This window comes from Ovis aries, chromosome 11 (genome assembly GCF_016772045.2).
Source record: "Ovis aries strain OAR_USU_Benz2616 breed Rambouillet chromosome 11, ARS-UI_Ramb_v3.0, whole genome shotgun sequence".
NCBI classification, from domain to species: domain Eukaryota; kingdom Metazoa; phylum Chordata; class Mammalia; order Artiodactyla; family Bovidae; genus Ovis; species Ovis aries.
Window position 1 is genome coordinate 42,112,618 of NC_056064.1, and position 11,480 is coordinate 42,124,097.

At 53.5% G+C, this 11,480-nt stretch overlaps 1 protein-coding gene across 7 annotated transcripts in view; it reads right to left on the bottom strand.

Annotated features, from left to right (window-relative positions):
• Positions 1 to 11,480, bottom strand: part of STAT5B (signal transducer and activator of transcription 5B) — a 76,013-nt gene that overhangs the window by 62,003 nt on the left and 2,530 nt on the right. For 4 of the 7 annotated variants that reach the window (XM_027974507.3, XM_012186114.5, XM_042255960.2 and 1 more), the window contains exon 1: positions 2,383 to 2,490. The exons of 1 other annotated variant lie outside the window; for it this stretch is intronic. The gene's annotated coding sequence lies outside the window, so the exon portion shown is untranslated. Of the gene's footprint in view, positions 1 to 2,382; positions 2,491 to 2,687; positions 2,844 to 2,913; positions 2,988 to 11,480 lie in introns of those variants that run through there. 2 more of the 7 variants (XM_060395632.1, XM_060395633.1) reach the window with 2 other exon arrangements.

The following is an 11,480-nucleotide window of genomic DNA, read 5'->3' on the forward strand; positions in this document are numbered from 1 at the left end:
GAAATAACTTTAATATAATGATATAACTTGAAACAATTTGACATTAAGTACCCAAAGAGCAACAAACAAATGATACCTTTTACTAGTCCTGATGTGGGTTTTGCATATGTAAATAAAATTGTTTAAAAAACATCAATCGAGAGCAAGAAAATGAAGATGAAATGAGAAGTTGGGGCATAATAGGAAGTGCTGACCAAAATATTCATGTTGTAACACTCCAAACAATGATAGCTCTTTCTCCCCCTCCCATCATGTATATCATGAAGCACCTGATTAAGAAACACACCACCTTAAACTTAACACAATTCATATTAACAGCCTGTGGGCAGACATGTGTATCCTGACTAGTGAGAAGAGGGGATAATTTATTTAGTTGGGTGTACAGCAAAGATTTTGTGCAGTTTAGCTCCCAGTTGTGCAATAACCAAACTGCTGGTGATAGAAATCAACTCTTTTTTTTTCTTTTAATGTTTTGCTTTTTCAAAAAAAGATCTCTCCATTCTCTCCCTGTGTCTCAATCAGGTGCTTGAATTTTCCATCTTCCAAAGGCTACAGAAAACAAGCAATCTACTAGATAACACCAACCTGACCAAAAGTGTGGTGCTGTTTTGGTTAAACTCACAGACATCACAAACTGTCACATAATACATTTTCTTAAAATCAGCAGCCCCCTTCTCCCCCTTACACTATGAATTCAAACAACTGTGATCTTCCAAGAGATGGAAACTGGTACCAACACAACCAAGAACCCTGAAGCCTTGAAATAAAGTCAAGCAATAGAATTCCACCACATTACACTATCAAAACTGATCTAGTCTTCACAGTGTTAGGGAATGAAATTTTTAAAACAACAGGCACACTAAATAAAACACATAGTCAATGAACATCAACAATGTGATCAACAAAACGTAAACAAATAATCACAGAAAAACGTTGAGGAAAGAGGCAGAGTTCTATTATCTTTGCTGAACGATAACAAAATTAATTGAGATAATATACTCAACAGCTGAAAGCTTATTATGGCCCAGGCGGCTATCCAACCACTTTGGAAATCTAAGATACAAGCGGACGATAAACACCATTTGAAGACTGAAAAAGGGACCTAAGCTCAGTTTAATAATTAGGTGATACACTGGCCCTTTCAAGGGGCATTCCCCGAGGGCATTCCAGAGACAATTTATGAAACTGTATTTAGGGAAAGATCTATTACTTCTCTATGCTTCGGGAAGAGCACTGATCTGAGAGTTTTCAGACCGACATTTCAGTTCCTGAAGTTCTAAACAGCTGTGCGAACGGAGCAGGCCGATCCTTTCACGTACCTGGCCTCAGTTTCCTCATTTGTTCAATACAGAAGGCAGCATTACCGCGGGGATCCTTTCCAGCTCTAACATTCTACGACCCACTTTGAGCACTATTTATTTGAATCGACGGTATCAAACACAATGACAGGATCAGAGGGGACAAGAAAAACAAACAAACAAACAGACGTGGCATGGCTCTTTAGGAAAGAGAGGATTGCTATCTCTTTTTGCCCCTAAATTTCCTGTGGTTCGCATTAATCTTCCGAAAACTGGCGCTTGTTTTCCAGTCTTCGCCTTTTCCATCATTGCTGGCTACAAGTGTCTGCAAACGCCTCTTGCTCAACACAACTTTTCCTCTTTGATCCGCCTGACCATCTTGCCAGATTCCTTTAGCCTCAGACCAGCTGGGGTGACACAACGGACTACCCTTCCGACACTGCATCTCTGCCCCCAACACCAGGAGCACTTTTTAAAAAACTCTTTATCCCCTGCTAGAAAACCAGAACGCGCCGCTTCCCACCGCCACACGCCCCAGCCGGGGCTTGGCGGGTCCTGATGGGGGATTCTGCAACTCCCCCCCCCACCCGCCCCCCGAGCCTGAACGAAACGCTCGTATTTGTTGTCTGGACTCCTTATAAGGCGCTGTTCCTTGAAGCTTGGCTAAATCCCCCCGTCCCCCCGCCCCCCGCCGTGCTCATCCCACCCTCTAAGAGTCGCTGATACCTCTCCTGAAATAAGGAGAAACGAGAGGAGCTGGCGGGGGGTAACTGCATCACGGAGGTGTGAGCTGCCAACAGCAGCCCACCCAGACACCCGCGCACGCACGGTCTCTGCCCGCTACCCATCCCGGCCCGCCGCAGCCTCCGCACGACGCCCCTCGCGCGGCCCTCCAGCCTTCGCCCCGCGTGGCTCCCCTCACACAGTGCGCGGTCCCCGCGGCCGCCCTCCCGGCCCGGGGAGCGATGGCGGCGGCGAGGCCCTGCCGGGCGTCTGGGCGGCCGGGGCGCGGGGCCCCACCCGAGCAAGCTCCCCGGCCTCCCTCCGCGGGCCCCAAGCCTCAGACCGGCCCCGCAGTTCCTACCTCGCTCGGCCCCTCGGGCGCCAGCGGCAGCCTCCTACCCGCTCTCTGGCTCGCCCGCCCGCTCGCTCGCTCCCTCCCTCGGCCGGGCCGCCGCGCGTCGTCGCCTGCGCTCGGTCCCGCCCGGGGTGACGGCTCCGGCCGACGACTCTCCTCGCGCCGGGGCCCACGGGGGCGCGCGCGCCGCTCGCGCGCGGAGGCCCGACCGCGCGCGTCGCCCGCAGCCCCAAGCGCGCCCCGCGCCGGCGCGCGCCGCTTCCTGGTTCCGCCCGGCGCGCGCTCGCGAGCCCCGTGGTCCCTCGCCCCACCTCCTCGGCCGCCCTGGAGGGACCCGGAACCCCCTCCGCGTGTCCTGGGCGAGTGCGGGGGCGCCGGCGCCGTTGGCAGCCCCTCTTCGCGGTGCTGGAGCCTCTTTGCAGCTCGACTCCCTGGCGGGTTAGCGGGCCGCGAGCACATGCTGCTTTGTTTGGGTAGGGTCGGCTGCCCCCTGTTGTGGTCGTGTTGATTGGCCCCCCCTCTCTGCGGCCCGCCCACCTTGCTTCGCCCCGGCTGGGGCCCGCGTTCTGGGTCCTGTCACTCGCAGGCCGAGGTCAGAAGTCCACTGCTGCCCCATCAATAATTATCCCGGGTTTGCTCCCTGGAGGGCGTTTCAGCCTGGGCTCCTGCCGCTTACCACACGGAGGACAGGCAAGAGGAAAGCCTAAGGGACACAGCAGGAGTTTACGCGACCCTCCATCCGCTGTTCCAGAGTGAATCTATGGGGGCCAGAGGTGTCCGAGATATTTCCCTCTCTGGGGAATCCCACCAGTGGAACTACAGGAGGGACTGTCTATCCAGAAAGAGAAGAATAGAGAGGATCAGCTGTGTAGGATCCAGAAGAAAGGGTCTCTGAGAGCCTTTTCCATGTAATGGGGATGGGGTGCAGTATCTGAGAAGGCAGCCTGAGTCACCCACTCTCCTCTGGCTACATCTCTGGAGCTGGCCGACGGTTTCCCTGGCAACCCTCCAAGGGCCAGCACTAAAGCAAGGCATGTCAGATCTCCAGAAACCCAGCTGCAGCAGCAGAAAGGAGGACCCCCTCTCCCCCCCCCACACACGCACAGAGCGTGTCCCTTCCCTACAGTCTGAAAATCTTCCTGTCGAGAGATGACCACGATCTGCAAGTCCCCACGTCCTCCCATAATCCTCCCTTGGCAGCTCTTCCCAGCAGCCTTGCCTTCACCTCCTGAATAACACCAGCCACAAAGATCTTTGCAGCTGATCACCAGCTCTTTCTCCGCCACCCAGGCTACCACTTTTCTCCCACATTCTGGGCCAACACCTGGCACAGTGCTTCTTATGGAGTAGGTACTGAGAGCCTGGAGGCCAGAGCTGGAGGGCAGGCTGGAGCAGGAAGCTGGACGGAAGTGCCAGCCCTGAGCTCTCTGGCAACCCCTCTGACAGTTATTGTCCATGAGGTTTCAACACTCAGGCACACCATATCTCTTTCTTGTAAGCTTTTATATACCATTCCCTCTGCCTGGAATATCCTCCTGCCACTTGATATCTGCCTTTCGGTGACACTTGGTCTAGGCAGTATGCACCTCACCCTCCCTGTTTCCAGCCACACATTTATGCTCGTATTATGGCACCCTCATGCTGAAGGACAATTTCTTGTTTACATACCTTTCTACCCTCAATGACACACAATATCCCATTCACCTTTAAATGCTCCCACGCTGTCCCAGCCCAGAGCAGACACTCAGTAAATATTTGAGGAACAAACCCTACCCTCTAGGAATAGAAATGGAAACCAGGATGACTGCATAGTAATTAAAAGCACAGCACAGGTAAAGATTCTGCCTGCCAATGCAGGAGATGCAGGTTCAATCCCTGGTCCGGGAAGATCCCACATGCCTTGGAGCAACTAAGCCCATGAGCCACAACTATTGAACCTGTGCTCTAGAGCCCGGGAACTGCAATGACTGAGCCCACGGGCTGCAACTGCTGAAGCCTGAAAGCTCTAGAGCCTGTGCTCCGCAACAAGAGAAGCCACCACGATGAGACGTCCGAGCACTGCAGCTAGAGAGTAGCCCCTACTCTCCGCAACTACGGAAAAGCCCGTGCAGCAACAAAGATCTAGCACAGCCGAAAATAAATAAAATTATTAAAAAAAAATAAAAACACAGAATCTAGAACCAGATTCACCATCAGCGCCTTGAGTTGTGTGACCTGGAGCAAGTCTTCTGTCTTGATTTCCTCATTGTAATATAATAATGGTAATAGGACCTCCCTCAAAGCATTTGGGGGAGAATTTAGTGAGTACATGTAAAGTGCTTCGAATGCTGTAAAGCACTATAGGGCTGTTAACCGTTGTTGTTTTAAAGATTTACACTCCTCTTCCTAGGACTGGTCAAGTCTAGGATTCAGTGCAGTTGCCTTGGCTGTTGTTCACCAGCGTGGAAAGTGCTGGTCTGAATGCTGGGAGGGCGGGGCAGGTATGTTTCTTGACTCTTGCATCTCATAGCACATCTCTGACTGACCACTAGGCACCAAGCTAGATCTGGCTGGCTGTGTGCACAGACATAAAGGACGGAATGTTCTGGCTACTATCTCTGCAAAACAAGAATGTTGTCAACCCGAGAGAGGAAGGAATGTTCACTACCTACCACTCCCTCCTTTCACTGCAGAGGTGAGAGCCTACCTGGGTCTCCTGGTTTTCACAGGGCCTCAGGGACATAGACCCCTAAGTTGAGGGGACACCAGACTGACACATGACCCATAGGAAGTCACAGAAACAAAGAAACTGAATGGGAAGCCAGGATCCAGAAAGACCCTACAGAGAGCTCACATAGGAAGCTGCCTGAGACATAGCTGTAGGTGTACAGGTGTTTACTAGTCAGGAGAGTTGGGGGTCTCTCTTAGCTCACCCTGGCCTGACCAAGGAGAGAGAGACTTGAGAGCCTGGAAGTCTGGTGGGCAGCCCCGCTCAGGCATCCTGCCTGCTCTCCACCGGGAACTGAGCCCAGCCTCCTCCCCTCACCTGCAGCACCTAGCTTCCACGGAGAACAGCCCCCATGCTTCCCATCCCCGCTCAGCCCTGCCCAACCACAGGGAGATCATGAGGGTATTTTCTGCAAATGTAGTTGAAACCACAACCACAATCCCCTCTAGCCAGAGACCCACGCTCATACGCTCATGTGGCGTCTCTCTCCAGAACTCTCTGTACCTTGGGAGTCGTACTGGTCCTGACCACACAGCAGCCACAAAAGGACACCTGCGGGAACTTTCCTTCTTCCATACCGGAGTGCTCCCTCCCTAGTAAGTCAGTACAGGCCCCTGGAGCCTCAGACACTCACCAAAGACCCCTGGCATCTCCAAGGCCTCAGAATGGAGGTTGGTCACAGCCAGTGGTTCATGGTGGGCGGGGGTGGGGGCTGGGGCTCTGTTGGTACCAGGGCTTGCTTCTGCCAGAGCACAGACAGCGAAAAGAGCTGAGTTTTACAGTTAGATCTGTTTGCATATCCCAGCTCTGTCAATTTCACAATTGTGTGACCTTAGTCAAAGTACTTCACTTCTCTGAGGGCCTCAGTTTCCCTCCAATGTGACTCATAGGAGGTGTAAGTTGTGTTTGTAAATGTATAGACATTTTCTGGGAGTATACACAAGACTAAAACTGTAGTTGTCCCTGCGGAAGGGACCCAAGGGACAGGAAAAGAGAGAGACTGACTTTTCACTGTGTGTGTGTGAGCACGTGTGGGCACACACACACGCACGATCAGTCGTGTCCGACTCTGCGACCCCATGCACTGTAGCCCACCAGGCTCCTCTGTCCATGGGATGTTCCAGGCAAGAATACTGGAGCGGGCAGCCATTTCCTACTGGAGGGGATCTTCCTGATCCAGGGACTGAAACTGCGCCTCTTGTGTCTCCTGCATTTGCAGGTGGATTCCTTACCACTGCACCACCTGGGAAGCCCTAACTTTTCACCATTTATCCTTTTAAGTCTTCTGAGTTTTTGTATCATGTCCTGTGCTACCTATTTAAATATGGGGAAGTTGAACATTTTTAAAAGAAAAAAGTAGAGAGATAGGGTTTGTGAAAGCATCCTGCCTAGCTTGATACATGAGTATTATCTCCCCACCCCCACCCCCAACCACAGCTCAACCCCAGTCAGCCTGTGGGGCCAAGAGGGAGCTGGCAGGGGAAGCAGTAGTCAGTATGTGGGATGTGGCCAGTGGATGTGTGGGTCCATGCAGACCTTGCCACCTGGAGATTCTTACACGCTCCCTGTCTTGCTCCTGTTTGCCTCACCTGTCTAGGCTCCCTTCTAGCCAGAGTTAAAGAGATGGCTCTCTAGAAAGCCCTAGGGGCCCCCACCTCCTCCTGGGACAGGGTCATCATGCCCTTTCCATGCAGAGTCCTGGGGCAGTGCTATCATCCAGAGAGGGTGAGGCTGACACAGAAGAAGGTGCAGAGGGCCATTCCAGCCAGGTAATTTGCTGGCTTGGCAGGTGGATTAAGAACTCGAAAGACAGCCCAGCACGGGGCAAAGATGAGGCTACTGTTGCTGTGAGGGGGAAAGCAGATCAGTAAGACCAGAGCAGGCAGAAGCCAAGGCAGCAGAGGAGAGAGCCTTCGGGATGCTGTGAACCAAGAACCTCCTTGGGTCATGACAAAAAGGACAGGCAAAGTGGTGGGGAGGTGGCGGAGAAGGGGATGCACAGCCCTCTCTCGTGTACTGCCCTGAGGGCTCGAGGTCCATACTGGGCTGGCTGAGACACAGGAGATTTCTTGTTGGGCTAGAAGGAGGAGAAGGAAATGGCAACCCACTCCAGTATTCTTGCCTGGAGAATCCCAGGGACAGAGGAGCCTGGTGGGCTGCTGTCTATGGGATCACACAGAGTCGAACACGACTGAGGTGACTTAGCAGCAGCAGAAGGAGGAGAAACTAGCTCAGCGGGAAGAGGGAACTGGTAATCAGTGGGCTTAATAAACGGGAAGCGGGGGACTGCCCTAGAGAAAGGGATCAGAGCTTGAGGAAGCCCTATGCTACGACAGGGACCTTTATTAATCCAGCACATATTTCTGAAACACCAGCTTCTCTGGTGGCTCAGACGGTATAGAATCTGCCTGCAATGCAAGAGACCGGGGTTCAATCCCTGGGTTGGGAAGATCCCCTGAAGAGGGAATGGCTACTCCCTCTAGTATTCTTGCCTGGAGAATCCCATGGACAGAGGAGCCTGGTGGGCTATAGTCCATCGGGCCACAGAGTTGGACACGACGGAGCAACTCACACTCTTGCACAGATTAAAAGTCAAGCAGTAAGACACAGCCCTTTAGGCAACTAGTTCAGGCCTTAAGAAGAGGCTTCTGGAGACTTCCCTGATGGTCCAGTGGCTAAGACTCTGTGCTCCCAATGCAAGGGGCCCGGGTTCAATCCTTGGTCAGGGAACTAGATGCCACCTGCCACAACTAAGAGTCTGCATGCCTCAGCTAAAGATCCTGTATGCTGCAACTAAGACCCCACACAGCCAAATACATAAATATTAAGACAGAAAGCACAGGTTTGCAATACAGGATTGAGGGGCTCAAGGGTGCTGAGGAGAAAATACCTGGCTAAAGTCCCTGAGCACCTACTTGCTATGTGCTCGGCTCTGTGAGTGAGTCTTCATAGCAATTCTGGCAGGTAAGCCTTGCTGTCCTCCTTTTACGAAAGAGGCCGCTCAGCTCAGAGAGGCAGACTCATGTGCCTGGAGTCACACAGCAGAGCCGGGTTTGCTTTACAAAGAAGGAAAGTGGTTTCAGGTCACCCGATTGCTAAGTTGGCAAAGTTGGGATTTGGAAGCAGATCTAACTCAGCTCTTTTTTTTTTTTTTTTTTTTTGCTGCCCACGTTCTGGCAGAATCAAGCCCTGGCACCGACAGACACCCCCCTTCCCCATCCCGAATCACTGACTGTGACAAACTTCCATTCTGCCGTCTCTGCCTTCCTGTTGAGTGTCGAAGGTCCAAAGTCTTTGTGTTTTCCTCTCTGCCACACGGACTGTATGGAAGATGAAGAGGACGTCCCCAGGCAGGAAAGGGAGGAATGACATTCTAGGTAGATGCATTGGAGTTGAGAGGCCAGTGCACTGGGGGAACTGCACGGCTGAAGCCTGGAGCGAAGGGGACACGGGTGCTTGGGGTCCATTCTAGCAGCAAATGAAGACCAGGCCAGTGAGGAGGGGATGGAGCGCTGGACCACCCTTCATTTGGACTTTATACCCACACTGGCTCCTGGCTCTGGGGAGCCGATTTCGGAGGCTGGGAGCAGACAGGGAAGGCATCAGTGGGTTGGTGCCAGCCATAAGTCAAGAACAATGGAAAACAGAGCTGGAGAGAAAGGAACCTCCTCGGGTCATAACAAAAAGGACAGGCAAAGTGGTGGGGAGGTGGCAGAGAAGGAGATGCACAGCCCTCTCTCGTGTACCGCCCTGAGGGCTTGAGGTCCACACTGGGCTGGCTGAGACACAAAAGATTTCTTGTTGGGCTAGAAGGAGGAGAAACTAGCTCAGCGGAAGAGGGGACTGGTAATCAGTGGGCTTAAGGATGGGGAGCCAGACCTGACCTGGGGCTGCTCAGGACAGTCACCAGGCCCATCAGCTGCCCATCTCAGTGCCCGTGGCCCACCTCTCCTCTCACCCGCCAGCCTCTCAGCCCTACCCCCGCTGCGAGGAGGGTGGGCTCCTCTCTGGAATAGGACATGTGTGCTCAGCCCAAATGTTGCACCCCCCTGCTCTCCCTGCCCTGTGAGCTTCTCTCCCAAATCAGGTGGATGGGGCAGCTGGGCAAAGGAAGGCTGACTTCCCCCCTCCCACCCACTGGGTCACCCTCCCCTCACCCCATTCCCAGAAACAGAGGACAGTCACTATGCCTGAGGCTGGAAGGCCTCGTGTTCCCTTGGTGACTTCACTGTAAGTTGACTTCCCTGAAGAATGGTAGAGGACAGGGGGCAGGGGCAGGGGCAGGAAGCGCGGACCCAGAAGTTCCTTTCCTTCCCCTAACTCACACCGAATTTCTCACGGCGCGTATGCCCCCTCCTTAGGTACCACTCTGTCTTCAGGGACAGGCATGGGCAGCATTTTCACAGTGGGGTACCCGAGTGTGGAAATTCTGGGAGAGGAAGAGACACTGGTCTCAGGGGTGCAGTCTGAGCATGAACCTGTGGCTCCCCCACTTCCAGGAGCCTTAAAGGTAGGGGCTGGAGTGGAGGTGGACAGCCCCCTGCAGAGGCACCATGGGGGTGAAACAGGATGCTTAAGAGCCCATGGACTTCGGCTTCTGCTGTGCCTGCTATGCTGGGGCACGGAGATACTTCCTGGAAGGCCTCCAGCTTTCCTGGGAAGACTCTTCACCCCCCACCTCCCCTCTGGCTCCTGCACAACAGGAACTCTCCTTGAAGAAGAGACCTGGAGCAGAGGAGACAAAGGCATCTCTGTACCATCTCCCCCTGCCCCCGGGGACAGTTAGGTCAAGGCGACCTTAAGGTAGGGGCATCAGCAGGGCCCTCTTCACGGCTAACCTGTCTCCGAGGACCAGAAAGAGAACTTGGGATCATTGTTCCCTTCCTATGTGACTCGAACCCACATCCGTATAAGAATGGGGAGCCAGACCTGACTCGGGGCTGCTCAGGACATCAACACAGGGCAGGGACCAGCACAGGGATGGACGTGCCACGCTTGGTGTCACAAAACAACCATGGGCTTGTGGGACTTCCCTGGGGGTCCAGTGGTTAAGACTCTGTGCTTCCAATGCAGGGGGTGCAAGTCCGATCACTGGTGGGGGAACTAAGATCCCTCATACTGCATGGCCAAAACAAAACAAAAAACCATGGGCTAGAGTGAAGACTACGGCGTGTGCTCAGGGTAGGGAAAGTTTTAAAGGGTTGTATAGGGACAGTGCCCATAGAGCCGAGCAACTTGGATCCCAGTGCCAGCTATGCACTCACTGGCCAGACTGCCGTGGATGGGACTCTGTCCTGGACTAATCAAAGGGGAGGGCTCTGGCCCTGCCTACCTTCAAGGTTGTCACAAAGATCAACTGAGTTGAAGAGTTCAACCAGGTTTGCACACGAGTGTGCCACGGTTCAGTTCAGGATACAGGCAGAGCGTGTGAACTACTGGCTCGGCTAGGGATTATTCTGATTCCTATCAAATTATGGCCAGTCTTCTTTCGGGGAATGTATTCCTGTGATAATTTTTGTTTAAATCCTTCCCCATGTAATGCTGTGACCTGGAGTTGGTGATAAGGGGCAATTAGGGGCAGCAGCCTGGGACCCCAGCTCATCCAAACGGTAGGCAGGCTTTGATCTTTCTGAACCCCACCCTCTATGCCTCAGTTTTCTCCTCTGTCATCTGGGCCCCTAAAACCACCAGCCTGCTTTGCTTTGTGGTGGGAAATAGCAGAGCCCAAACCAGCGGACTGAAAGCAGAAAGAAACCCCAAATTTGACATTTCCGGGTAGTTGCATTATCCAGAGCAACCACAGTCACCTCTGCCCCCAACCCAACTCTGACACCCTTCCGTCTTCCACTCTTCTCCGGTTGGCCTTTGCCCATCCTGGGAAAGCGCCAAAGCTCCTCCCCTCCCACTGCATCTCAGAAGGAGAACAGAGGCACAGAGAAAGAGAGAGAGAATGAATCAAGAGGAGGAGAATCCCAAAGCAAGAGAATGAAAACATGAAACAAAGGACACCCAGATGCAGGGCCTCACAGTGAGAGGCCAAATGGGGAGAGATCCAGAGGTAGGGGGAAACAGCTGTTGCCATTGGACACAAGGGGAGGAGGGAGGCACTGGGGCACACCCTTTGAGGCCAATCCCTTCCATTTTGTTCATGGGCACACCAATGCTAGCTTCTTAGGACCCAGGAGGACCCACCCCCTAGTCAAGCCCAGTCCAGCCCAGCCAAATGTTTGGTGGGTGTGGCTGCCAGCTGGAATAGCGGGCCCCCACAGGCCTTGAGGAGGAAGCTGGAGAGGCAGCTGCCTGGAAGTGGGCGGGCAGGACCCCCACTCTGAAGCCACTCTGCCATCCCACCCTCTCCAGATGCCCAGATGCTGGTGTCTGGCAAGGGTGGTCCTCT